General features: G+C 46.2%; 1 protein-coding gene and 1 long non-coding RNA gene across 3 annotated transcripts in view; one reads left to right on the top strand and one right to left on the bottom strand.

Annotated features, from left to right (window-relative positions):
- LOC144158273 (uncharacterized) overlaps positions 1–27,396 on the bottom strand; it is a 299,163-nt gene that overhangs the window by 49,595 nt on the left and 222,172 nt on the right. The window lies entirely within an intron of this gene.
- Positions 27–25,960, top strand: LOC144158277 (uncharacterized). The gene is made up of 5 exons (XR_013320003.1): positions 27–228; positions 4,074–4,229; positions 4,292–4,354; positions 12,460–12,589; positions 25,147–25,960. It is a non-coding gene; the product is annotated as an uncharacterized LOC144158277 (long non-coding RNA).

The following is a 27,396-nucleotide window of genomic DNA, read 5'->3' as shown; positions in this document are numbered from 1 at the left end:
AGTAATCATTACGCTGCCTTTTCTGAGACGAGGTCAACTGCCTTAGACGAGACCAACTGCCCTACGGGATTCTGCTGTGCCATCACCTCCTGTATTTTCTGTGCATGGCGCTGCTCTGTGGACCGTTTATGAGAGCAGCTCGTGCCAGCGCCCGTCAAGACGGCCGGTGGATCTGGTGAGAGCCGCTGAGAAAACATCTTCCTGGCCGCCGCAGGAGCTTCCCAAAAGGTCTGTCTGCCTTGGAGCGTCGTGCTTGTCGCCTCTCCTGCCCCGCCATCTGACCCCGACATTTGTTCACGCATTGAGCGACTCGTGTGCGCCGCTTCTCAGTCCGGCTGTCTTCTCTCAAGTGGTTGGCTACGTACTGGCCATCCTGCGGCCGCCGCTGCTTGCAGTGGACTTCGTAGAGGACGGAGTGGCCTAATGTGACCGCATGTCCCGCGGGCGGCCTTGGTTGTGGATTCCAACTCCCTTCCGTGCAGTACCGATTTCAGGGGACCTTGAGCACGATCCATGGCCATGAAACCCGGGTCGCTGCAATTGTGGGACGAGCACTTTCGCATACAAAATGCCACTCGTCGCTCTCGAAGGTGTCGGCAAGCAGAACCGCCTAAGCTACGCTGCAGTGCGACCATAACCCCTGTTACACCTAATTAGTGAGCTGAGCGGAATACGTCAAAAATCATTGGTGACCCGTGCGGTTTCCATCATGTGAGGAGGCATTTGGCTGTGGTCTTGCAAAGCAGCTCGTCCTTAGTGTCGGCTCCTGTCTTATGGGCAGCTGTTCGGCCGACATCTCCACGGAAGTCTAGCCGATTTCTAGTGGGTAAACAGAGTGCATGTTCTCCTCCCCAGAATGTGCTCCTCTCCAGTGAAGGGATGAGTTCTGATTGGAGAACACCGAGCCAGGGTCAGTCGCTGTTAAACTTCTGTAGAGATGGGCAAAACGGCTCACTTCAGTGAGCGGCTCAGAACGGTGCGTTCACTGAAGTGAACCGGTTAATTTGAACGGTGCAGTGGTTCATTGAACTGTGTTAAGCATAATGTAAATTATTGCTTAATTTAAGTGCGGGAACTTTTCCTTGTTGTGGGAACCGTTCTTTTGTCTCAGCATCCGGTGTATTTGTACAGAAAAGAATTGGCTTCACCGTCAGTACAAAAGTTTTACTATCTTTGTGGTATTTCAAGGTCACTCTCGGTTGATATATAAAGAAAAAGAATGGAATTTTTTTTTGTCAGCCTAAGGCGTTGCACTGCTGAGCACGAAAATGCGGGTCCGAGATCCGGCCACGGCAGCCGCTTTTCTGACGTAGGCGAAAAGCAAAAACGCCTGTGCGTACGAGATTTCTGTGCACGTTAAAGATCCCCAGGTGGTCAAAATTAATCCGGAGCCCTCAACTATGGCACGCCTCATCGGCTGAATTCCATCGTTGCAATAAACCCTACAATTAATCAAATCAATAAATTTTTTGTCAACTTTATTAGCTCACAAACATGCTCTCTACTAGTGACCTGTGATGCCAGAAAAAGTTATTCCGGGAAACGTGATACAAGAATGTAATTTTAATACATGAAATCTAAATTGTGGTTTATGAACAACACTTTTCTTAGTTTATTTGAAGCGAGATGGGTCCGCTTTTTGGCACCGATAATAGATCACGCAAAAGTTGCACACAAGACCCGGCTGGGTCGGCTGATGCCTCTACTAACTCTACCGGAACATGCCGACATGATTTGTCCAGAGCCACCTGGTTCAGCACGGTTCTGTGATCGAGCGAGCTGCCGTAGAGCAACGGTTTTTTTGGGAGAGCCACTCCTTGCCGCGGAGCACTCTCCCAAATAACCGCCGGGAGCCGAGCAGTGCTGCTGAACGGCTCACTAAGCGGCTCAGAAGATCTGGTTTGTTCCTGACTTGGACTATAGCTGAGCGCAGAATTGTAACTGTGGTGAATCATATGTCACAGGAGTTTATTTTCTCATTACTGTCAAAATGCAGATGCAGTTCTTTTACTGCTGCCTCCCGATCTGCCATTCACCGCCACTGCCGCGGTCTCAACCGCCACTCCCAAAGTGCTGCTCTCGAAAAGATCTGCTGAGAACCGCTGCTCCCAAAGAGCGGCTCAGAAAATTCAAAGAACGGCTCAAAAGATCCAGCTCTCTTGACTCGGACTATCTGCTCACACGACAGGAGGCGCTAAAGGAATTTGTAAAATTAGCCCCACCTGGCCCGGCAGGGCAGTTGCTTTCTCATGCCGATAATAGATGGCGTGAAACTCGCACCAAAGAGCCGGCTCATTTGACCCGTCTCTTCGGCTTGGCTCTGTTGTGGCTCGCTCAGTTCCACACGGATCACTGAGCGGGCGAGAAGGGGCTTCCTCTCCTCAAAGGAACCGCCGCTCACTTTACTGAGCCATGGCTCACCCGCTCTTCAAAAAGAGTGACTCGAAATATCTGGCTCGCTCCTGGGCAACGCATCTACAAACTCCTGACTCTGTCCGAGAAATGGCGGTGGACCTGTTAATGCCCCATTGAACTTATTGGACCTGTTCATGCTGCCCACGATGGACCTGTTCACAATGGACCTGTTCATACTCCCCAAACTTATTCAGCCACATCTGAATTAGGTATGCGTTAGGTGCTGTCCAACTCTGACCAACTAATGTTTTAATGGGGGTGAAACGCTACTGGCTGTGTGGAAAAGTGCCGCTTGAGCATGGCACGAAAGAATAGGCAATGTTTTAGTCAGCTTCCCGTTTTACAAGTGCTTTGAAGCTGGTGCTTGCGTTGCGGTTTGTGATGCAAAAGTGAATAACTTTCAAGAACACAGTAACGTTCTCAGGGACTTCTCAGGGACTCAGGGACTCAGGGACTCAGGAACGTTCTCAGGGACTCAGGAACTGTACTTGAAAGCGCTGCAGGAGCCATTCAAATTATAATTGGGACAGATGGTTTATGGGCTAACTAGGCATAATTAAAGTGATCATACAGTGTTTACAGACTCATCACTAAAAACAAGCCTTGCTGTTTAATTACAATCACAGCTAGTTCGAATTGTAAGGTCACATTCCGGGCGAATTTGCACTTTGCATTGCCATGAGCCAAGCATCAATTATCTGTGAAATCCCTGGTGAAGAGTGGAAAACTGCTCGAATGTTGCAACACGTTTGTATCTTGTTTACATTGCTTACTGCCTTAACTTGATGCTGGTATTCACTCGATACAGATGACCAGACAAGGGTGGAAGGATTTTCACTATAAGAAAAGCTTTTTTTGGTGCTACATGTTCACTTATTGTCTTTGACACCCCTTCATTACTCCAAAATCACAACAAACTGTATGCACTCGCATGCGAGACACCTCACCAGCTTGCGAAAGGGGCGAGAAAACATTATATGCAGAGTGAAAATTCTGTTTAGCCGAGAAGAATTGCTTAGCTTGCACAATTGCTTGCTTTTACAGGCAGGCGTGTGCAAATAAGGGTTCTGAGATCATTACCGGGGAGAAATGTTGTGGTCGCAGTAGTGTGTGCTGCACGCCTTATGCTAGTGTTGCAACAGCTTTCACGTGTTTGGCCTCACATCTAATAGCATGCCAAAAAGCGTGATAGACAAACCTCTAAGATTGGGATGTAAACAAGAAGTTCACAATATCGTTTACAGACCTGTTGTTCAGGAACAGTTGTGTGTGTTAAACCCATCTTCGTTACTTCCCGATGAGATTGCGGGTCGTGTGTTGTTTGTTTGACAAAATGCCTGTAGGTCTTCTGTTTGTCTGAAACATAAAGTAGAAGTGCATGCGTGGCAGACACAGGGTGATACTCTGTGATACCTCTTGCAAGCCTATCTAGCACAAACGGAATTGGAAAATGCTTGCAAGGTCTATGAGCCGTTTCTCATAGGAGCAAAGCTGCTCTGTTTAGCCGTTTGTCTGTTTCAGGAAGGCTTGTGTGCTTGGCTAAATTGTTTGCATGTGGTATTCGGCTACAAAGTGAAACTAGCAATAGGCTTACTGCCAGACTTCGTGTTAGCACAATTTTCACTGGTAGCTGTGTTTTCTGCTTTGCTTCCTTTCAGAGGCTGCTACAGTGGAGAGAGTAAGCATGCCACATGGGGCATCACCAACGCCCGGGAGGGACTTCACCACGGCAATGTTTACAGCTGCAGCCCAAAGCCGGGATGTGTCCTTCCTCAGCCAAGAAACACAGGCAGCCGTTACCAGTAGTGCCATAGGTACCATCCCTGTTCTGTCCTGCTATTCTGGATGCATTAATGACTAGGAGTCTTCATTGCAGGTACACAGTGTGCTCTGCTGTTATTCGCCAGCGCAAGCTCCCAAACAGAAGAGGAATTTCCAGGTTAGACTTTTGGGATGTTTCTTCGTTCAAACATCCTAGTATGGGCCCTGCCAATACTCACAACATATCTTGATTCGCATAACCTTTAATGAGTTTGGAACTATGTCTGTTCTTGTGTGCACGCAGTGTTACTCAGAAGCTATGAGAGTTGTTTTCGTGTGTTGAATTGAAAGAGGCACTGAAATGAGTTAAATATTAACTATCCATTCAGTTGATAGTGAAGAATGCATAGGGTATGTTCTGATTGTGAAACGAAATGGACAATCAGAGTTCCTCAATATATGCCAGTTTCAAAACTCCCCATAACCACCTTCTATCAAAAGCTGATGTGCGGTTGATCCTCTGCACTGGAGCAAACGGAAAAATCATGGGGTAAGTTGACAAGTGTCATCTGTTGGCATAAAGTTGAAGTAGGTAGTGCCAAAATGCTTGCGGCTGCTGCGGCAACTCGTAAAAAAAAAGAAACAAATATTGCCTGTGTTATCTTTTCTAAATTTAAAAGCACAGCTCATTTTATTAAGTTTTGTCATTCAGTAAGTGTTGTAGCAAAGTCTGGTGTTTTGTGTCCTAGGGGCCACGCGAATAGACTTGCCACTCAGCTTTAACGGAGCAGGGGGGCTAGCTCCGCCCAGATTCTGAACCAGTTTCGCAACTCATATATTGAGGAACTCTGATGGAAAAAGTGTCGGATGGTACAGCGGGATGGAGGCAACACTTGTGCTGTTTGTGTGTAGAAGCACCGTGAGTTTTCATGTCTGTCTTTCTGTTCGTTTGCCTTTTAAGCTGTGTACCAACTATCCCTAATTTTAGCGCCGTTATTTTCTCTTTTCCCAGTTAATTTAAATACATTTTGTGATGAGAAAAGTGGGTTCAAAAGTGCAGCTTGTTCTGCGTGGTTGTTCTTGCCGATTCACAAGATGCTGGTTGTGACAATGAACTGGTTACCCCATGGGGCTACGTAGAGAGCACTTTAACGGCAGAACTATTTGCGGGCTTGCAATGTTCATCAATAATTCCCGTCACACCAGGCAAAGGTACCCCACTAGGCCGACAGATGGCACTGCCGCTGAGACTGCCGCTTCTTGACGCGGGTGAAGGTACTAAGGTCCCTAAAATTACTAAGGTAGCGCCAACTGCTCCCTCCTTCTCTGCTGCCCTCCTCTTTTTCTTTCCCCTCACCCGCGGCGCCGCAGTGCCGCCATTTTTCTTGCCTGCTTCAGAGCAGATGCCCTTGCAATGCTTCGGGCCGCTCGCTGCAGTTTTAAGTGCGAAGCACTTCTTAGTCGGGCCTACTCCTGCTTCCACCGCCGTCCTCCGTCCGCAGCCTAGCAACGGAGCTAGCTACCGTGCCTAGCAACGGCGCGGGATTTCCGACGCGTGAGGGCGCTCGCATAGCGCCTCTTCTCCCCCCTCGCCTAATCTCCTAAAGCCCCTTTACTACTCTCCAGCTCGCAACACCCTCTCTCGGTGCGCCAGCCAGGCCACTACACTTTATAAAAGTGTAGTATAAAAAAACAGCATCCGGCGCCAGGTTTCGATCCGAGGACTTTGCGGCCGCAGCGCGACGCTCTACCGACTAGGCCACGGACGCGACGCTGATATCAGTGTTAGTAACGCGCCTTATATCTTTAACGCATTCAAACTACGTCGTCAGCGGCGTGCGTTGGCGACTCAGCGGCGTTATAGCGGTTTGATAACTGCGTGGTGTACACGTGATACTACAAACCCGCTAGTTCTGCATTCTCTCACGTGACTGCGCCTCCTCTCCCTTCACTCCGGTCGGCGCTTCGCAGCTGCGGTGCACTGCGGTGCGCTCCTCCTCTCGAACATACACGTTAATTCACAAAGATTTCCGCAGAGGGACAAACGAGGCGTGTTAAGCCGAACGTGATCACGAGGGGGTGTTAATGTAACTAACGGGCAAAATGCCACCAAACTTCAACAAACTTCCCCCATAGCATCACCCCGTGCTTCGCACTTCCTCATACTCCCCTTCGAGGAAATGCGGGGGAATTTTTCATGCAGTTTGCTCTTGTTTTCGCACCGCACTCGCTCTTTGGTAGCATTTATAGGATTTCTAGAGCCCCGTTTTACCAACACGCACTGAGTGAGGGTGTTTTGTTTTATATTTTTGTCTACAACGGGATTTTTGCGGAGTGGATGCCGCTGGCGCATATCCACAGCGCGGTTTTTGTTTACAAGTGCGGCATGCTGTAACATCTCAGGGTAGCTCGTGAATGCGAAAGGATCGAGCGTAGACATTTCAAACTGCTCTGTTACGGTAGTTCCGTTCTTGCATTCGTGTGACTGCAGTCATGCAATCACTGTACAGAGGGCTTGCACACGGTTCGCAACAGTATACAGAGCGCTTCATTCGCAAATGCCGTCGTTCGAGCGCTGCGCGGGCATCCTTGCATTCGCCTTTCTTGCGATGGTTGTGAATCATTAGCGGCGTTCACTCTGTATCCGCTTTTACTAACAACATATAGCCTACCTTAATACCGCTCAGTTTAGAGTGTTTGCCATTTTTGTAGGAATGTTTCTTTCACCTTCATGTCGTTATAGGCTGCTGTGAATATATTAAAAAAATATACACATGCTGTTGTGCCTGTGTGCACGTGCAGCGACGTGAAAAGTCCCTGCTTCCCCAACTTCACAGCCAGATACACTAAATTGCACTCGGTGCGAACTGAGTGAAAAGCGCACGCTTGTAATTCTGGGAATAGGCGCCAGAGAAGACTGCGGTCAGTCGATCGGGTAAAGTGAAAAAACAGATTTGTGGCCTGTTATTTCTCATACGAACCACAGATCGAGTCCCTCTAGGTACAAATTATGTAACAGTTAATTAATCATGCTATACGGTTTTTTACCGGGCACGGTCATTTACAGCCATTACACGGGAATACACACGAAAGAAATTCGAATGAGAACCAATGTCACAATGATTATCAAGAGAAAAGAATAAGGTATATCACAAAAATCGATTGGTGCCACCAAATAGATATTTTATTGGAACAAACATCCATAATGACGTCATGCATGTGGCTTGTGCTGCTGACGTGGCTTCCTGTGAGAAAAAATGCAGGGAGTGGCATTTTCGTTTAGTTCTTTAACGCCAAGCTTCTCCAATATCCGTTGCTCAAATTGATCCGTGAAATAAGCCCATTGAGAAGTGAAAAAAATGTCACCACCGAGTTAAAGATGCGCCACAAACGCTCTGCAAATATAGGCAATAATGCATTGCAGAAGAGTTAGTGACCGTTCTACCAAAGCATGGTCAAATTCGTGTTCGTGTATCTTCTCAGTGCCACGTCCACGCTCAACTCTGAACCCTAAACTCTTACACTAAACCCTTTTAAGAAGTGCTTTGCTGGACAAAAATGGGTCTGCTGAAAATAATATAGTCGCCCAGTGTGTTGGTTCAAATCGCAATGACTGGATATGCTGCACCATTGACTACTAAGATGAAGTAAGCGCGCACACTGCAAATGTACGGCATCACGTATAATGCAAACGTAAGATGTAATTAACGGTACTCTGTGCATACACGGAAGAAAGGGCGTACAGCCATTGCGGTGCGAATATGCATTTCAAGTGCCCATTTAAACGTGCGCGAATTTAACAAAGCTATAACAGAAATTGTGAATGAAACGTACGTCAACGACACGGTCACTAGATTAGCTGGCCTTAAATTGTTTTACCTAGCCGCAATTTTTTTTCTTGTAACAGCCTCAATTTGCGCCGGACCGACCAAGCACATATTACGCAGCAAATCACTCCAGTGTCATAACAACGGTATTATAATACCACCCGGGTCGCTAACACACAACACATGACTTCACACCACAAAGAGCTTACACGCACTCGGAATGCACACGCCACATGATCAGACGCAAGCTGCCGTCAGCCAAAACAAGCGCGAATTCAGGTGAACAATTCTCGTGTCACGAAAACCTTACAACGACTGACTGAACATGCTGCGCCGCTGATAATCATGCTGGAAGTAAGCGGGCACATAACAAATACACGGCCACTTATCCAAAGCAAAGCTTATGACGGGACGAACTCGCCATTGCTTGCAATGCCTACTCAGAACAAAGGGTGGACGACGGTCGCGGAGGGAATACGCATTTCTTCATAAGTGAGCGCTCAAGCTTGCGCAGAATTTAACAGAGCAAGAAGAAGCATTCAGAAACTTACCTCACAAAAGAGTGATGGAAGCGTCGGCCTGAAGTATTCCCATTCAAATCTATGCAACCAAACTTTTCTCCTTTCTGCATCGCGTTTCCCGGATGGAATAACGTAGTTTTTTGCCCTCCCTGACGATATTCGCGCTGCCTGAGGCGCAACACATCGGCACCGAGAAGCAACACAAAGCGACACCGATGTGACATTTGTTTGGAACGAGCAGCTACTTCTTACTTTGCTATTAGCTGGCGCCTACGATAAAGCCGGCACTGAAGCTCTGTGGCTCGGCAGCCAAAAATAGTGCCGCAGCGGCGGCGTTGCACAATGTCCCAGCCGGCGAGGCGACCCGGCGGTGGAGGCAGAAGATAAATACCATGTGACTATTCTATTGGCCAATGGCGGGCGGCATTGGCTGGAGGAAAAGAAAATAGCAAAACATGGAGGAGGAAAGGAGTGCGGGTGAGGGCAGAAGGCGGCGAGATCATAGAATGGCGCTACCTTAGTAATTTTAGGGGCCTTAGAACGTACCCAGCTGGGCTGACATTGCCACTGCCTTGATGCCGTCCAGTGCACGATCTCGACTTGTGTGCCAGGGGGCCCTAGAGCGGAATGGTATGTAGCAGATAGCACAGCCATCTGACAGCCTTTCTCTTGATGGACTCCAAACGGTTGGGAGGTCCCAATGTGCTTGCTGGTGAATGACAGCCCATACATGGTACGGAAATGGGGGACATAGAAGGGCGAGAACGTCAGTACATGCTCGCCCAAAATGCCAGCTATGGCTCTGCCGTTTCATCAGATTTCACAAATGTGGAAGTGGCTTTAAGTTTTTAGCCTAAATAATGTGTGCAAATTTGTGTAAGCAAAACAGGTCTTGGTAATCTCCAATAAATGAAAATCAATGTTTTGAAGGGTTAGTATTTGTTGGTAAACATTAGAATTCTGTGCCACATAACATTGCTCTTTCGTAATGTTTATATTTATCATGGCTGTCATCTGAGATTATCAATGGTTGCACATCCTCGATGTTTCAGGCATTAGAAAACCGCACTTCTCCCACTTTGTCAGCTGCGGAAAGGGCCAGATAAGCCTCCAAGCGCCACTTGGAATCGTACCGTTCACTAGCTGAGAAGTATGCAGTTGCTGAACACCCCTCCACATCATTGGAGACACTCAAATGGGAGACGTTTTGCCGGCACCCTTGGGACTTGCTTGGCTCGTGCCCGTTTTCTAAGAGGCACACTCGCACTAGGCCAACACTCGACTGATTTGTCACTGTGTCGGCAAGCTGTCAGTGCTGCTGAATTCAATCAACACTAAGGCAATGAGAACTCACTAGCACGTCAGTGTCTGCATGCAGTGTGCCAACTCACTCATGGAGCAACAAAAATTGCCGCGCAAAATGATCAATGTGGTATAGAAAGCGTCGCTTAAATAAAACGACATTAACTGAAAAAAATGACACCACCTTCCCGCGAGGGAACCCTGGGTTGAAGTTGCAGCATTCCAAGCAGCTGAGATGAGTATTATTTGAATAAAGCTTATGCAGTAAGCTTTCTCCAAGCCTCAACAAATATCTTGTCAGTAGCGACTGCATTCATTAAGCAGGAAAAGCAATTGTAAAATTGTGTTTATGCTGCTGACCACTGTGCTTGTTGACCTTGCACAAAAAGTGCTTGTTGTACCGTTGTTTTATACTTTACAATGAAATATTTGGTTACTTTTAATTTATTATTACCTTTGTTGTCTCTAACCTATAATACTACCTATACTGTCTCTTGTGCCCTCAATTGGCCTGATATTTTTTACAGGTTTACCAGTCGCACAGGCATATGCTGCTCACAACTGCAGTGGAGAAAAGTCAGTGAAGCCTTGTAACACCAGTATACTCTTTGCATAAGCCTTAAAGTGGTGGTATTTTAGACTTCATCGACATTACTAAGCTTATTCACCCCACAAACTAACAGAAACGAGCCACGTTCTTCAGGGCACAAATCTTGCCAGGGATCAGTTTTGTTTCACGACCAATTTCTCGCGACCCGTCGGCAGTTCAGTGGGCTGTGAAGTGGGCGCAGTCAAGAAGATTTGCAAATGTAAGCATCATAAGTAACACAGGAAATTGACAAGGAAAATGCAGAAAGGAGAACAACAGTTCCGAATTGATTTTTCTACCAAATTACGTAAATGCACCCAAAGCGGTTGGGAGCAGAGTACTTTAATCTGCATATGTGAGCTTGCAATATTTACAAATCACTTCAGTGTCCCTTAAAAGCAAATGGCTTTGCTCCTTCACGCAAGGAAATGTGGAGTTCTTTTGGTGGCTCGCTGAGTCCTTGATACAATGAAGCACAATGGTCTTTCAGGCTCACCTTTTGGGCAATGGCATTCATGAATGTTAGCATCCAAAAGCCTTGGATGGTGGCTTTCCTGAGCGAGGCTGCGGGAACATCTTGAAGCAGGTAGACAACTTGCAGCGATTTGCATCCACAGTAGGCGAGTTAAAAATGGGCCATGTCTTTGGCTGCGAGAACCTTCCCATCAAGTGTTTGATGGCTGTACAAGTTAAATGCCACAGGTGATAAGACGGATCCGTCGCAGCCGCTGGGAATTCTATGGGTGGCCATGCACTATTACGGTCACTTCATGAGCTGACGTATCTAATAACGAGACGGTTCCATGGAATGGCCATTCGTTGCTGGATCCTGATTCTGCATTGATAAAAATCTGGTGTGACATGCAGACAGAGGAATAGTGGCGCTTCTTTTGACAGGACTTGTGAAACTGTGATTGATCTTGACAGTGTGATTTAGGGGTTTCAATCTTTTCCGCTGCAGTGACACTGTTTTGGAACGTTGTTTTCAGCTGGACATGGACACGGTTTGGATTCATAGTGCAATCGGCCATCAGTGCTGAAACTGGGCATTGCTAGAGGTGTGATTTACTAATGGCCTAATGAAATTTTGTGGATTGTGAGCTTATTGGTAAAGAACTCTTCCTGCTGCTTATGTATGCTTTCGACCTGTCGGTTGGACTCAACTGCTTTCTGAACCATAAAACTGGCATCATGTTGCAGCCATGCTGGCAATTTGTGAATTTCTGTACCAGTTCCGCATACAGTGTACCATACTCGCAAGGGTTCGAAAGCGTGTAAAGAGCAGTAATGAAGTCCTCCACGTACTCACTTTCTTGTTAGACTTGTGTTTTAACACGGGCTCATTTAGTAATTTTTCGCAGCGCAATCAAGTAACGGCCAAACGGCTGCAGCATGATTCCTATGTTCTCAAATTCTTTTCGGACGGGTTGAAGTTCTAAATATGTCATCCACTTGGTGTGAGCCTAGCCTGTCCTAGAAACGAGAAGCCATAAGGAAATGCTTGACCTGCTTCTTTCACTTCAGTCACTCGGCAGAAGTCTTGAAGCAGGTTTTGGGTGGCTGGATGACGAAAGATGGCTTATGCAAGTCGCGCAGTCCGAACCAGCGACTCTGCTGTAATGTATGTTGCCGCAGAAGGGGCGGTCGCACGGAAGTGGTGGTTTCAGGGCAGACCTGCCATGAAAATCGTGTTACTTCTGTCACCATGTTAAAGATCAGGATGTAGGCCTAATGCAACCAGGCAAATACTGGCCTGAGCTGGCTCTTAGCTCCAGACACGGGCTAGGCGGGATCCTGGCCCACGCAGCACATCACACAAGCATGCCAGTATTGTTTTGGGTTGGACACTTGATGTGGCTACTGCCTACTACAGTTCGCTTTTGTGTAATGAATCAAATGCCAAATGCAGCTGCTTGAGCGATGCCACCATGTCCATTCAATTTAGTAATTTTTATACCCTAATTCATTTACATTAAAAAAAACAGTTTGCGGGGTTGTACAACAGTGATTGCCTGTAGTTGCTCTGACCGTTGAACATTTTCAGTTCGGGCAAATGTGGGCAGAACTCAAGCTGGTGCCTTGGAGAAAGTTCCGGCTTCAGGAGATGGGGCTGACATTGCGGCGAAAGCATGTTCTCACACCTGCTCCTGCCACCTACGTTCTGGAAACACAAGGTGGGTTTCAATGCTTGCAGTGTTGCTTGCAGAATATAGACACTGTGGAAAGCCCAGGCATAAAACAGTTTTGCTGACTGCAGGTGATATGATGGAGCAATCTAGCTGAGTATGCTCCTGTACAAATTGAGATAACATCGCATGAAACATTGGTTTAAATGAACCTCCATGTAATACGCACACCAGTATAATCACAGCCAGTATTCTATTGGCTGTGATACTATTGGCTGCAAAAAGTTTTGTCTGCATATTCAGTTAACTGCATCACAACTAAGTGGGGACCACGCGAGTCATTTGAGCATTTGGTTCACATTTATGAAACTGCAAAACTGCTAACTAATCAAGTACAGACATGGTGCCTGGTCAGAGATGGAAGTTTATTCCACAGGCTGTGCAGTGTACAAAGGAAGGAGATCAAAAAGGAAGTTATACATTAAAAGGACACTGCAGGGTAAAAACAAGTTGGCCTGTATCAATAAATTACTTTGCCGAGAATCTAAATACAGTTAAACCTCGATATAACGAAGTCGTACTTGGGGCCGCAAATTTCGTTAAATCGAGAATGTCGTAAAATCGAGGTTTCAATTTTACAGTTCATTTAACCAGTTATTGGGGTTTCAACACTTTGGCCCTCGCCAGGCAACAACTGCTATGTAGTTACCTCTCCACTTAAAGCGAAATTTGTACTGAAACTGGCCGCGAAAATTGTGTGAATTAAGAGTTTCAACACTTAGGCAATGGAATTCGGATAGCCGACAGTAGTTCATGTGTCGTCGTAAAACCGGTGCTTTTTCCGCAATGCCTCATAAATGTGGTAACAGGCTAGGTATCCACTTTTTATTTTTTTTTCATTTCAATCACTACTAAACGCTGGTGTTAGTCAATTGAACCGCGTTCATGCCTCGTGAACTTCACCCCGGCGAGGTGCTGGTTCGAAGTTGCGCCTCTTTTCGTCCATTCAGTGGTAGGCTTAGGCGCGGCGTTGAGGGGTGCGGCAGGCCAACAGCGGAAGGGTGCTATGAAACTTTCGAAATACTTTTTTTATGTACAAAGGCTCTGAAGTATGGGCACATGATGCAACCACAACACTCGAGATAGCCATGATTGCGAGTTGAGCAGAGTACACTTGGACCGACTGTGTTTAGCAGCGCTTACATGCCCCCGCTAAAGCGGACAGCTTACATTAAATATCTTCCGGACAAATTCGATTAAGCAATTAATTTTATGCCCACTAAGCCCTAAGGAAACCGATTTCTCCGCGTCGCAGCTGTCTAATGAACACGGGTGAAATGAAGATGATCACGTTCAAAGATTGATTTATTGCCACCAGCACTTGATGTTCAAGCCATAGTGAAGAAGTCCGTAAGCAGTGCTTGGCATTTCTTGACCTCGTATGCTGACAGCGCTAACGAGGCTAGCTCTTAACTCTTTCGTTACCGCGCAAAATTGACCAATTTTGAAGGGTCTAACAAAACATTTTTTTTTGTGCTATAAATATTGGTTAGGCACACATTGCAGTGACATAAAATGCAGATTATTCCACGCGCTTTCCAACCATACCAGTTTTAATAATGTTTTCCTAAATAATAATTGCAAAAAAAAATATCGAATTTGACAATTTTGTCCACGGGTCGAAGAAAATAAGAAAAAGTAAGTTGTGTATAATAAACGACCAGTAGTAGAAAAAATTTAGAATATACATTTTGTAGGTAGACATTTCAAAAACCCGTCCTAGAAAAAAAATTGAGTTGCGCAGTGCAATTTGTGAGATATAAAAAAAAAATGTTAGCGCGCGTGGTGCCCGTGCCATGTGGTGAAGCCCAACCACTATTTCAAATTTTGCTATTTTAGATGGTTCTCTGGAAGAAATTTGGTAGTTTGACATTATTAAAGGCCCAAATTAGCCTCCACGTGATGTAAAAACACCTTGTCAATGATTACGACCGGCACAATATTGAAGGCAAGCAAGCGATGTGAAAAAAATCGGCTTGGAGTTGAGAACCAAACTCTTTGGTGGATGCTTGTTGACGTTCTGATCATCACTTATCAGTCAGAACTTTCATTTGCGGTTTATTATCATGTTCTGACTCACTATGGTAGCCCTGCTTGCAGGAATAAGGCACAATGCGCTAGAATCATGCCCAGCAAGCTTTCACCAACCCGCCGTCAGGCTGTGAAGCGAGTTCAGCACCTCGAGCCTACTACATTGCAGCGCCACCTAACAAATTTGAGAAGAAACAAATACAAGGCTGTTGGAGACTTCGTCAGAATAGATAGTACTACTAAGAAGCGACACTAGACCTCCGGAAATACCTCGTATGAAACCGAAACTGGCCGGTGAACAGCTGGTGGTGTTCAAGGCCAATTGGAAGCATTCTCCTCGTCTGAACTGATACCCGAATTCGAAGACTTGGTGTTATCGTTTGACTTTCAGCGGAAGCTCTTATCGCAAAAGCAAGGCGTAGATAAAGTGGAAGCGCGAGCGGCATGCTTGTTTTGAGGAGCAGTAGCGGGGAACGGAGGCGCCATGGCAAATGAGCTTGTAGTTGGGTAACTGCGTAGTAGCGCCAAATATGAATTTCGCAATGCAAAAACGAAACCGAAACTGCTGGAAACTGGTTGAAAATGGCAGGCACACTTGCTAGACATGCGGGGGACCATCAGAAATAAGCTTTGGGAGAATAAAGCTGCCCTTTGACCGAACCAAAGATCATAAGTGAATAGCTGGGGCCATTTTCAAGTAATTATCACCTCTCAACACTGTCGGATTACAAAGTTGACCTCATTATTTGGTATTTGACTTGCCAGGAACCTTTTGACAAAAAAAATATTACGGTAATGCAGCCTAACCACGATCTGCATCCTTTTTTCTCAAGTGCAGCAGCCACGCCCCCTTCCTCAAAAACACACGCACCTAAGCTCACAAAAAACGCCGTCAAAAATCTCAATGTCGCCGGAGCGGGAAAATTTAAACTGATTCTAGAAGGGCAGTGCCTAGACTAACCACAGGCCGCATTAGGTGTACGAGAAACAACTACAACATGTTGAAATAGGCAATATAAATCATCGATCACCGGTGATCGATTTGAATAGGCGTGGTAACGAAAGAGTTAAACATTCGCGTGCGCCTGCGTGCCTCTGCAGAATGTCGATGGCATCCATAACTTCGGTGGCCGTCGGTCTACCGTCAGTTTCACCGACACTTCCTCAGGCTCTTGTTCGGAACTTTTTTTTTTCCCTTGGAGTGCTCATGCTGCTTACAAGACTCAGCTAATGATGCACGACCAAACTATGAATATGGTTATCAGTGAGCACAACCTAGAGCGGCAGCACCGTGAGGAAGGACGCGTAGAAAAAAAGCTTGAAGTAGGTTTCGGCAGCCTAAACATAGAGGGCGCTGGTGTAACCAACAATGGAGACGTCAAACGTCTATGACCGCAAGCGGTTTAAGCAGCTTCACTTTTAATTGTTGTCAACCGCAGATTTCACCGCTTTTCTTTCATTTTAGCCGTTTAAGAGTTAATGCGAGTACTGAATGTTTTCAACGTAGGCTCTGAAGGCAAAATAAAACACGCCTCGAGCAGAATTTTGTTCTTCCTTTCTTGCCATGACTTCGTTAAATCGGAAGCGCCGCACGAAATTACTTCATAAAATCGAGAAAAAAATGCATGCATTCAACAAAATTTTGATAGAAAACTTGAAAAAATTCGTTATATCGTGAATTTCATGAAATCGAGGTTGGTTATATCGAGGTTCAACTGTACACCATTCTCGCGACTAGTAGTTTAATAAAGCAGAAAATGCCAGAAACGTGGAAACAGGTGTCGACTCCTCATACTCTTTTGGGTGCTACAATTTGTGATGTCATAAAAGTTATGAATGGTGAGAGCTCGTTCGAGAAGCATCCATAGATGTTTTTCTTGCATAAACAGTTCTTAGGTGGTTGGCACAAAATAAATGTAAATGAAACCTTTATATCAGCTCATCATATTTAAAGAACACAGCCTACGGCTTCTATACATTGCGAGACAGGCTGCTTTTGTCGTTCTTCAGGGTCGGTTATCATGTTTTCAGTTTTGTTTTGGAAAAGACATGCTCTACATTGGTGCACAACTAGCAAAGTCAATAATCTACGATGTGAATACTTGAACTTCTGCTAGCAATAACCCTGGCAGGAAGCGGCTTAAGAAACGAAATGTTTAAGCGATCCGCCTGAGCTTCTAATCTTCCATTCTCCGTGTGTGGATTTTACTATGAATAAAGCGTGCTCACACCAACTTCTGACCTTATCGCTCGTGAACGGCAAAGGGGCAATTACCTCCAAGCTGCTGTCGATAATCCGTAAGCACCACACAGCTCTACGCTTGGGCCCAGGGGAGCCAGTCAGCACAACTGAATTGTAATATTGGCATGCAGAAATATGTTTGATTGATTGATTGTAGGGTTTAACGCACCAACACAGCGCAGGCAATGAGGCAAGCCGTAGTGGAGGGCTGTAGATTAATTTTGGCCACCTGGGGATTTTAACATCTGCCATCTGCCCTCATCACAAAAGTGGTGGCCGCAGCCGAAAACTGAACCCGCGTCCTTGTGCTCAGCGGCACAATGCCTTAGCCATTGAGCCACCGCAGCGAGTAGGCCGAATTATGTGGCTGGCGGTTTATCCACGTATCGTACAAAAAAACATCTTCATGGTCAGCTTATCAAGTTCGAGTGCTCGAAGCGAAGAGCACAAGTGCCACTGATCACATTTCACTGATGCACTGTTTATCGTGCCGGGAAGGTGCCAGCACGTGAGAGCTCGCTAGAGCGGTGCCGGAGAAAGCTCACACAGTGTACCCGTTCCACGTACTGCCTCACAGGTGTGTGGCCTTGGGCTGCGATTGATGCGGTCTTGTTTCCATGGGCATCACCGACATGTCAAAAAGCATTTCTTGTTCCCTGGGGACAAATTATAGAAGTTGTAGTGGACCTCGAAGTCCTCCGGCTGCCAAGCCGTCGAGAGAGAGCGGAGAGCGCACGTCTGATAATAATGAGGACTTTAATGGCATCTACTAGAAGTGGCGCGAGCCGGCGCTGCCACATGAGCATGCGGCAGCTCGTGACAAGCATAATGAATGATGATGATTTGCGTCGTCTGCTACAACGGATGACAAAGAGCAAGTCACAACAGTCTCCCCCACCGACAGATGACGCTAGGTGGCTTCCAATGGTTGAATAGTGGTACGGGAAACTTGACTAGTGTCACAGGGCAAACGTAAAGAGCGGGTCCTGACGTCTTTGTCCCGTCCACCTATCAGCACTTCTATTCGTGCCAGGGTCCATAGTTGTCTTGGACGTTGTGTTTCGCCGAGTAGAACGGTACTGTTATTTTTCAATAAGTGTCTTTTTTGGAGGACGTTCCAGGTGAGATTTCCGAGCATCATTCCTCTAACATACGCAGAGCGCTTTCTCCGCCATCGGTGTTTATACCGCCTAACTTGCTGCTTCTTACAATTTGTCCACGGTGTTTTGCAAGCCAGAGCCAATTTGTGAGGGTGCGAACAGGAACGGTTTCTAAACCAGGGAATGTTGCTGTGAACGGAAAACCTTTCTTGCAGGTGTCGGACCTTTGATGAGAGCGTGCTTTTGCTGCCTTTGCTTCCTGTTTTCCTCCTTGGAAGACTTGTTGTCTTGGCTTGTTTTGTTACTTGTCTGCAGCACAATTTTTCCTGGATACCTCACTTAGTGCTTGGAAAGGTGTCTTCTAGCTCGTGCCTTGTTTTGGCGTTGGTGTCCTTTCGACTCGGTCTGCTTTACAGACGTTAGCTCACGAAGGTGTCCTGCATCCTTTGAAGCCTGTTCCCTGTAGTACTGAATTATCTGGGGCGGGAAGGGAAAGATGTCCGACTCTTTGTTGCAATGAAGTCCTACCACTTTTGAGGTTCCAGAAGGCAAACAAAATGATTTTTCCGGTGAAGCCAATCCTTGTTCTGAAGCGCCAGATGCAACAGGGTTGTTGCTGGCCAATTTAGATGTAGTCATTGAAGGTTCTCGGAAGATCATTTCATTATTGGGCATCTCGATTGCTTCTTCAGTAGTGGACTCTTCTCCAGTGTCGGGATCGTTCATACACTTGGAGTCTTGTGGTAGTCGGGCTGTCGTTGAGTGCCAGGTTTCTATGGATTGAAACTGGTGGTTTAAAGTAGCCGTTAGAATTTCAGGGCTCGAAGCAGCTCCTAGAGGCACCCGAGGTATTTTCCGTGCATCTAAGTCCTGTGGTGGATGTTCTGCTTGTGGGGATGTGCGGTCGCTCGTTGGTATTGGATGAACGGTCGCCGGGCATGGCGTCAAAGGCCGGCATTTCTGCATCTTGAAATGTAGACTAGCTGTCAAGGTGACAACCTTGTCGCGGTACTGTCCGGCGTTTAACGTTTCACTCTCTAGCAAGTCGTCTGGGGTCTCCTCAAAAATCGCGTCGTCCACTTTCTCAATTTGTACATAAAATGCGCCGAATCGCTCGAGCAGTACACTTACTGCAGATGGTGTCGCCTCTCGATTTCCTCTTATGTGACCTTCCGCTTCCATTAGAAGGCCATCCAGTTGCGCTCGTAGTCTGAGGCGTCGTCGAAGTTGCCGTTCCATTTGGTCGCACGCAGCTGGGAACCTTCACCAAGATCGCAGGTGCCGCGTTGTTTCCTCTGCTCTGTGCATCGATGTGCCTGGCGTCAGCTAGAAGTCCCGGGTTCTCAGCACCATGTGTTGGACTTCTGGGTCCTCCAGCTGCGGCACAATGCTCAGAAAGCAGAGCGCCACATCTGATGATAATGAGGGCTTTAATGGCATCTACTAGAAGTGACGCGAGCCGGCGCTGCCACATCAGCATGCAGCAGCTCAGGACAAGCATAATGAGTGATGATGATTTGCATCGTCTGCTACAAGGGATGACAAAGTGCTTCAACTTGCTTCAACTTGTCAAACGCTTGTTGTGGTGACCCTGTTTTTTCGACAGCAGCAGCGTGAGGTGCTGCAGGATGTCTGCGATATTTGGAAGGAACCGAGCAAGATATGTCACCATGCTAAGTATCCTTTGTAGCTCTGTTCTGTTTGTGGGTGGTGTCATTTCCTTAAAGGGCCCCTGAGATGGGGGTTTTTGGGGGGTCGATGGTATCGGAGCGCAACGGCTATTTCTTGAACTAATCGTGACGTATTTGTGCGCTCTTGATTTAATCAATTTTTTACGAGCGTAAAAACATCAGAAAGCTACAAAAAACATCTTTTGTGTGTGGGTGCTTTTACACAGTCACACATATTTGTTTTATACCGGAGTGTAAAGCACTTACACACCGGGCCAAACCGGGCTTGACGCTCCTCCGTTCTCGGCGGAAGGATACAGTGAGCGCAGGAGCAACGACGCTTGCAGCCAGCATGATCGCTTAGCGCTCCGTGTCTGGTGCTTTCTTGGACGCTGTACCCGAAAGGATTCTTTGCACCATCTGTGTTTCGAGCGTAGCCTCGACGTTGTTTCAGAGGTGGTAACGAACGGCGCGCCAAGGGAGCGCCGCGCCGACGACGAAGGAGGAGCTCCGCACGCAGCGCTTGGACGACGCCGGGCACTGCTCGTGATCACGAGGCGCACGCTCAAGTGCGCTCACGCGGGCTGAATAAATCAGTTCAAGCCCAAACGCTGTCGCAGCTGATTCTCTGCGGCGGTCGCGACAAGGGCAAGAGCATGCTCATCCCGTAACGACAACTGCCAAAGAGTTTCATTTCATTGCTTCCCATCAAGTCATGATCGCAGGAAAGTGTGGTTGCTGCACCGGCCTTCTGAATGAACCTGTTGCCTAGTGTCCTTAGCGCGCTTTACCGTTTACCGTGTTAAATGAAGCAAGAGTAGCTGTTTGCCGCTGAAAACGAAAGGATTGCACTCTGCGGTTTCTGCATTCCGGCTTACCGGCTCTGCCGAGTAGCGACATCTGGCGAATTTGTCGCAAAGCAAATGACACAAACGTTTGTTGCCCAGAACTGTTCGCTTACGCTTGAAATGGCTTGAATCTTAGACGTCTTAGATTGAACTCTCACAATACAATATTTTTTTTTTAAAAGAGCCGTATACTTCTACTGTAGAGCTTAAAAAATCTAAAACATGACGTTGACGCCGCCATCTAGTGGGAAGAATTAGGACCAAGTATTGCATTAACCAGAATTCAGTGGACACCGCTAAATATTTCGATATAAAATGAGTAGGATATATTGTAATGATTCCGCAGTTACCTATATTACCTTGCCCAAGACGATTTTGAAAGCATAAAAGAGCTATGCTAGTTCATAAAGGCTTCTGAACCATTGTAAGTGTGGGAAGCTGGAGTAGGGGCGGAAATTTTGCTCGCTCATTCTAAAAAAAATTGTCATTTATCGTGCTCCTGATCATCATTTAGCAAGAATGTAGTAAACAACATCAACTAAGATTGCTTGCATGAAGCGCAGAGCACAGCGCATTTGCTGTGCCGTAAAGTTCCGGAAGAACGCCCACCAAAATTTAAGTACAGTGATATCAAGTGAAAAATACGAGATGGGCGAAATTTCGGGTCAAGCGCGGAAAGGACGAATAAGTGACCGCCTCTACACATGAAGAGATGATTCGGGTTTGTTTTGTTCACTCATCGGTGCTAAAGCCATGGATTTTACGGGGTGGGCGCGCGTCTTTCAGTAAATTGAATATTTCACCCGCAAAAGGGGGTGGGCGATGTTTCGGGGGAGGGCGTTCACTCGGAACTTTTCGGTAATCTAATCAAAACGCGAGCGTACATTTCGCCGGCGCAGGGGGCTCGCTACTACAGTCGGTAGAAATTCTAGCTCTGTATCGCTATGTAGCGACGGTAAAAATAAGTTACCGTTCACGGAAACTCTCGCGCATGCAAGGTCGACTTCCGCAATCACCAATATCTCCTGCTCAAAATCCGTAAAGACTGAAAACGTAGCTTAAAAAAAAAAAAAAAAAAAAAAGACGTCGTCTCATGTGCGACCCGCTCGCTGAAGTAACCATGGTAACGACGACGCTCTAAACCAAACCGCCGCCGTCAAAAATCGCGGACATTCCGGCGGCCAACCATGAAATGAGTGCTTCGCCTCGGACGAGGTCGGACTATGTCGTCATCGCAAGCCGCCGAACCGACAAATAGTTCTGTCTCGTCGGGGTAATAACTTTTGTTAGCGTGAGCGAATATGCTTACTATTTTTGGACTTGTTTCTACAAGAACTATAGAGTAGAGCTCTGACACAAACAAAAACACTTTGAAATCCATCTCAGGCCCCCTTTAACTGCTGTGATCTTAGACTCATCAGGCCTGATACCTTGCTGTCCAATCTTGTGTTCCAGGTATGGCAGTTCTGTAGAAAAGAATGTGCACTCGCTCTTGTTGAGTGTAACACCTGCTTCCGTGAGCCTCTGCAGTATTTGACAAAAAGACTCGTGCTCCTCTTGTGTGGCTTACAAGGATGTCGTCCATGTGACATATGACATGGCTCATACCTTGCAGGATGGTAACCATCTGCCTCTGGAACAGTTCTGGCGCATAGGCGATACCAAATGGTAGTCAGTTAAACTTGATCCTTCCAGATGGCGTTATGAACGTCATAAACTCCTTGCTGGCTTCCGCGAGCTGAATCTGCCAAAATCCTGATTTTGCATCCAGCTTTGAGAACACTTTTGCCCCAGAGAGAAGCCCAAGTGTGTGTTCAAAAGATGGAATAGGATGCCACTGTCCCAGAACGAAGTGGTTGAGCTCTGTAAAGTAAACACAGATTCGCACATCTCCAGAGGGCTTGGGCACGACCACCACTGGCACGCACCATTCGGTTCACTCTTCGACTGGAGAGATGAAAGCCTATATAGCCTCTCTTCTTTTAGGAGTTGTACGGCCGGCCACCATGGTGCTGCAACCACGTGCCTCGAGAAAGAAGAAGAGAAAAACACTGAGGGGTAATAAACCGTGTTTGCTGTAGCTGGAGTCACCCGTCTGTTTGCCTCTGCATACATCAGTCAAAGTCGTATTAAACAATAGCTTCCAGTTTCTTGGAGGCGCGATGAGAGGGGGAAAGCTTTTGGTAGCTTTTGCTGGCTTTTTTTAATCAACAGTAACTCGGCTCATACTCAGCCCTTTTAAACCATTTTGTGGCAGGAGGTTCCTTGGATAGCACTTTTAAGCAAGTGCGCACATAAAATCGCAACCTTTGAAACCCTGTTTAGGGACCCGTTAAGAATCCCTGGTGGTCAAAATTATTCTAAAGCCCTCCACTCCACTGCGCCTCATAGCACAGGTGTTGCCTAAGCATGTGAAACCCTATCATTTTTCAGCGTGCACTTTATGCTGAAAGCACATGAACCAGGCATCTTCTGCACAACAGGTTGGAATCATTTTGCAGAACAGATATTCTTTATTGAAGATGTTTTGTGTAAAGCTTTGCTTAGATCTGCTCCTTTAGAGGCACCGGACACTGAAGTTTGCGCACAACTGCTGCGCCATCTGTCGCCGCCGCTTAGCAACTCTGGGTCGGTGGATGTCATGACCAGCTGCTCAGCGCACGTAAAAACACGTGCGCTGCGTGCGGTTCGACATTGTGGGGCGGAAGTTTTTTAAGAAACATAGTTATAATTGCAAGTTGCAGGGTCCGAAAGGATCAAAATGCTGCAGGAAAGAATTAGTGGCCATGCCGCTACTGCAGCGTGAAGGACTGCCACAATCGCGAAAGGCAGCCTGCCATCGTTCTGTACAGGTTTCTCGAGCAGCCCTGGAGAATAAGCGTCGCAAGTAATGGATTTCAGCAGTAAGAAAGCCATGACATTTTTTGTCAGTAGAAGGAGTAAAATTATGAGTTACGATGACTGTTTATGCACAGCGCTGACACGAAGGGCCGTAAAACTAAAACGTTTGCTTTCAGTGTTCTATACACAGCGCGTGCTGTGATGAATGGCATGCCGTCGTAGTATTTGCATAACACAAGGTATTACAGCTTCCACCACTATTGTTTTATTAGCAGTAACCTTTCTTTAGCGACATTCACGGCACCGAATGGATGCCAAAAGGCGGCACAAGATTATGTTCACAGCACTTCGCGGGTGATGCCAAAAGCAATGTCAAGACGGTCAATACGCATCTCGCTTACTGCCCTACTTTGTTCCGTGAAGTGTACAGAGTTCGGCCACGCATTCCAAGCGAGAGCGTGGCAAGCTATCAACGGCAAGGTTGCATTCACTCGCGCTGACTTCTTTAATGCGTTTTGCGTACTCTGATAGTTGAGGTACTATTGTTTAAGCAGAGGTTGGGCAGGAGGAAATACTTTTTTTGAGAATTCTGAATGGCCTGAACAAACTGTATCACAATTAGCCGCTAAGACGACTGTAACATTACTCACAAGATAGAAGCTGAAACAAAACGGAATCTTCGTAAAGACAACCGCAGCTCCGCAGCAGATTTCCAACTGTGTGAACTGCGTTTACTTTGTCATCAGCTAATAACGTTTCCAATCCGTTGTTAATTAGTGACAACACAAACCGAGCTGAAGCAGGGCAACCAGAAAAGTAACTGCAGTGTCGTTGCGTGAACAGAGGAAACAACACAAACACGCTTCTGTCGTGAAGCGCCGTTGTATACGCTGGGGTCACTTTATTAGGCTGTAAAACAAGAAAAAATAATACTGACCTGAATTAGCGCTGTAAATAAGCTTCCCTTGCTAAGAATGGGACTTCGCAATGATGTCTGTCCCATCAATTTCTTTCACGGCGTACACGTGCACGGGCACGTACAACCTCTGTAACTTCTCGCGCACGCGAGGCCAACAGTAGTAGTTCAGCCCCGTAATTGTCCGGAAATCGCACAGAAGCACTTGAGACATGCGGAAACTATTTGCCAGAACAGTTTTCAAGCACGAAACACCTTTCAAAAACTATCGCAGAGTCGCAAACACAAACAACCGAGAGGTGCCAAATATATGAACGCGCGCGCGCAAAGTTAGCTCAAGCTTCCGCGGGGCGGCGCTGGGTGTACTTTATTCGTCGCGCCCTCTGAGCAGTGACCGGTCCCTATACTTTTATAAAAATGTGGAAATGTAAAATTAGGTCTGCAATTTACATTAGAGAGAAGTTGTTGCTCCATTTTATGCATGTGTAAAACTATTCTGTCAAACTCCTGATAATATGTTATTTGGCCATCTATGTAAACAATTTATTATTCATTTTGAAAGCCAGCTTGGCAATTTTTTCACGTTTTTATGATAGGTAATTAAGTGCACTTTCGTTTGATGGTAGTGTAAACAGTCACCATTGTGGAATGTGATCTTTTTGTGTAGAGCCTACTTCCAGGCTTTTCTAGCTTGTTTCTCAGTCCGTAAAATTTGGTATTAAATGCTCAGCCGATATTCAAATGCCTTGTGCTTTTCCTGCTTTGTGACTGAGTGTTTGCCTTCAACACGGTATTTTTGCCATCCAAAACTGTTTGACTGGCTCAAGTGATTGGCTTGTTTCCTTCATTTTTATTGTGCAATTTCTTCTAATCTTGTCTTTAATGTTGCCTACTTAGGAGTTTTTCCAGTGAAGCCAAGAAATTCCGGTGTGGAGAGAAGCAGCATTCCTGCCTGAACTGTGAACTGTTCAAGCATCAGACCACTCATAAGGAAGTGTGTACCACCAGGAGGGCCTACAGCTGCACTGTTTGCACAAAATCCTTGCGTAACAAATGCCACCTTGAAATACACACGAGAAAAAGTTTTACTAACAAACGTAACATGGTTAGCCATGAGAGATTGCACTCCAATGAAAGGCCTTATGTGTGTGGCATATGTCAGAAGAGCTTTAATGCAAAATATTGCCTTGTTGTTCATGAGAGACTGCACACCGGCAAGAATACCCACACATGTGGCACCTGTAATAAGAGCTTCACTCAAAGGTGTGCCCTGGTTACTCATGAAAGACTACACTCTGGTGAGAGGCCCTTTGTGTGTAGCATCTGTCACAAGAGCTTTACTCAAAAAGGCCACCTGGTTCTTCACGAGAGAGTGCACTCTGGCTTGAAGCCCTACGTGTGTAACGTCTGTCATAAGTGTTTTACTCGAAAGGGCCACCTGGTTATTCACGAAAGATTACACTCTGGCAAAAAGCCGTATGTGTGTAGCATGTGTCAAAAAAGCTTTTGTAGAAAAGGTGACCTGGTTACTCATGAAAGACTGCACTCTGGCGAGAGGCCCTACATGTGCAGCCTCTGTCCGAAGTGCTTTGTTGATAAAAAAAACCTGGTTGCCCACGAAAAATTGCACTCGGCCAAAAAACCTTATGTGTGTAGCATCTGTCCAAAAAGATTTACTAACAAACATAACATGGTTAGTCATGAGAGATTGCACTCTGGTGAAAGGCCTTATGTGTGTGGCATATGTCACAAGAGCTTTACTCAAAAGGGCCACCTGGTTATTCACGAAAGATTACACTCTGACAAAAAGCCTTATGTGTGTAGCGTGTGTCAAAAAAGCTTTCGTAGGAAAAGTGACCTGGTTACTCATGAAAGTCTGCACTCTGGCGAGAGGCCCTACATGTGCAGCCTCTGTCCGAAGTGCTTTGTTAATAAAAAACAGCTGGTTGCCCACGAAAGATTGCACTCGGCCAAAAAACCGTATGTGTGTAGCGTCTGTTCAAAAAGTTTTACTAACAAATGTAACCTGGTTATTCATGAGAGATTGCACTCTGGTGAAAGGCCTTATGTGTGTGGTGTCTGTTAGAAAAGCTTTACTGTAAAATATAGCCTGGTTGTTCATGAGAGACTGCACTCCGGCGAGAGGTGTTATAAGTGTAACATCTGTCAGAAGAGCTTTACTCAAAAGGGCTACCTGGCGACTCATGAAAGATTGCACTCTGGTGAAAGGCCACATGTTTGCGGGACCTGCGGGAAGAGGTTTGCTAGAAAAGGCGACCTGGTTACTCATGAAATATTTCACTCTGGCAGCAGGCCTTACGTGTGTACCTTTTGTCAAAAGGGTTTTGGTAAAAGAAGCCACCTGGTTGCTCATGAAAAAGTGCACTCTGGCAAGACACCGTAACAGCGTGGCTCTGTCCGTATACCTCTACAGAAAAAAAATCACCTGGACAGGCATGAAAGATTACATTCTGGCGAAAGGCCCTATCCGTGCAGCATCTGTGAGAATAACTTTATTAGTAGATCCCAGCTGATTAACCATGAAGTATTGCACTCTGTTTAGAGGTCTCCTGCATGTAGCATCTTTCAGAAAATCTTAATTGCCTATAGATGCCTGATCATTGCAGTTCACGTCCACTAAAAATGTTACCTTTTTTAATCATGTCACTTTTTGAGTGTTAAATGGTCTTTGAGTGCTTAATGAGTCTAGCAGGTCCACTACTGATTTTAAATTGTTATTAGGACTCCCAATCCTGTGTCTCCACCCAAATGAGAATTTTTGCTGATAACAGTTGGATTGTTTGAATATTTTGTACAATGGCCATAAAGCTTTGCGAGGTGGTCAATGTGGTCTGAATGTTAAATGAATGATTTTCGTCATACAAATGACCTAAATCACATTAAAATAACTAAATCAAAGTATGCCCTTCAGTAATCATTCTGCCAGGATGCTTACCTTCTAGGTACCTAATAATGCTACCATTAACCTCGTCTGTAAGTAATTTTTTGGAGATGGCTTCCTGGCTAAACAGTCATGGCACTATTAAAGTCACCCTAGAATTAGCTAACAACCCCTTCAGCTTTCTTAACTGTAACCCTAAACAGGCTTGCTCCAAGCCACCAAACGTTCTTTTATTACAAGAATAT

The sequence above is a fragment of the Haemaphysalis longicornis genome, unplaced genomic scaffold (genome assembly GCF_048455015.1).
Source record: "Haemaphysalis longicornis isolate Haplotype H1 unplaced genomic scaffold, Haemaphysalis longicornis Haplotype H1 scaffold_10, whole genome shotgun sequence".
Lineage (NCBI taxonomy): Eukaryota > Metazoa > Arthropoda > Arachnida > Ixodida > Ixodidae > Haemaphysalis > Haemaphysalis longicornis.
The sequence above is the reverse complement of the archived record's forward strand: the minus strand, read 5'-3'. Positions and strand labels throughout refer to the sequence as shown.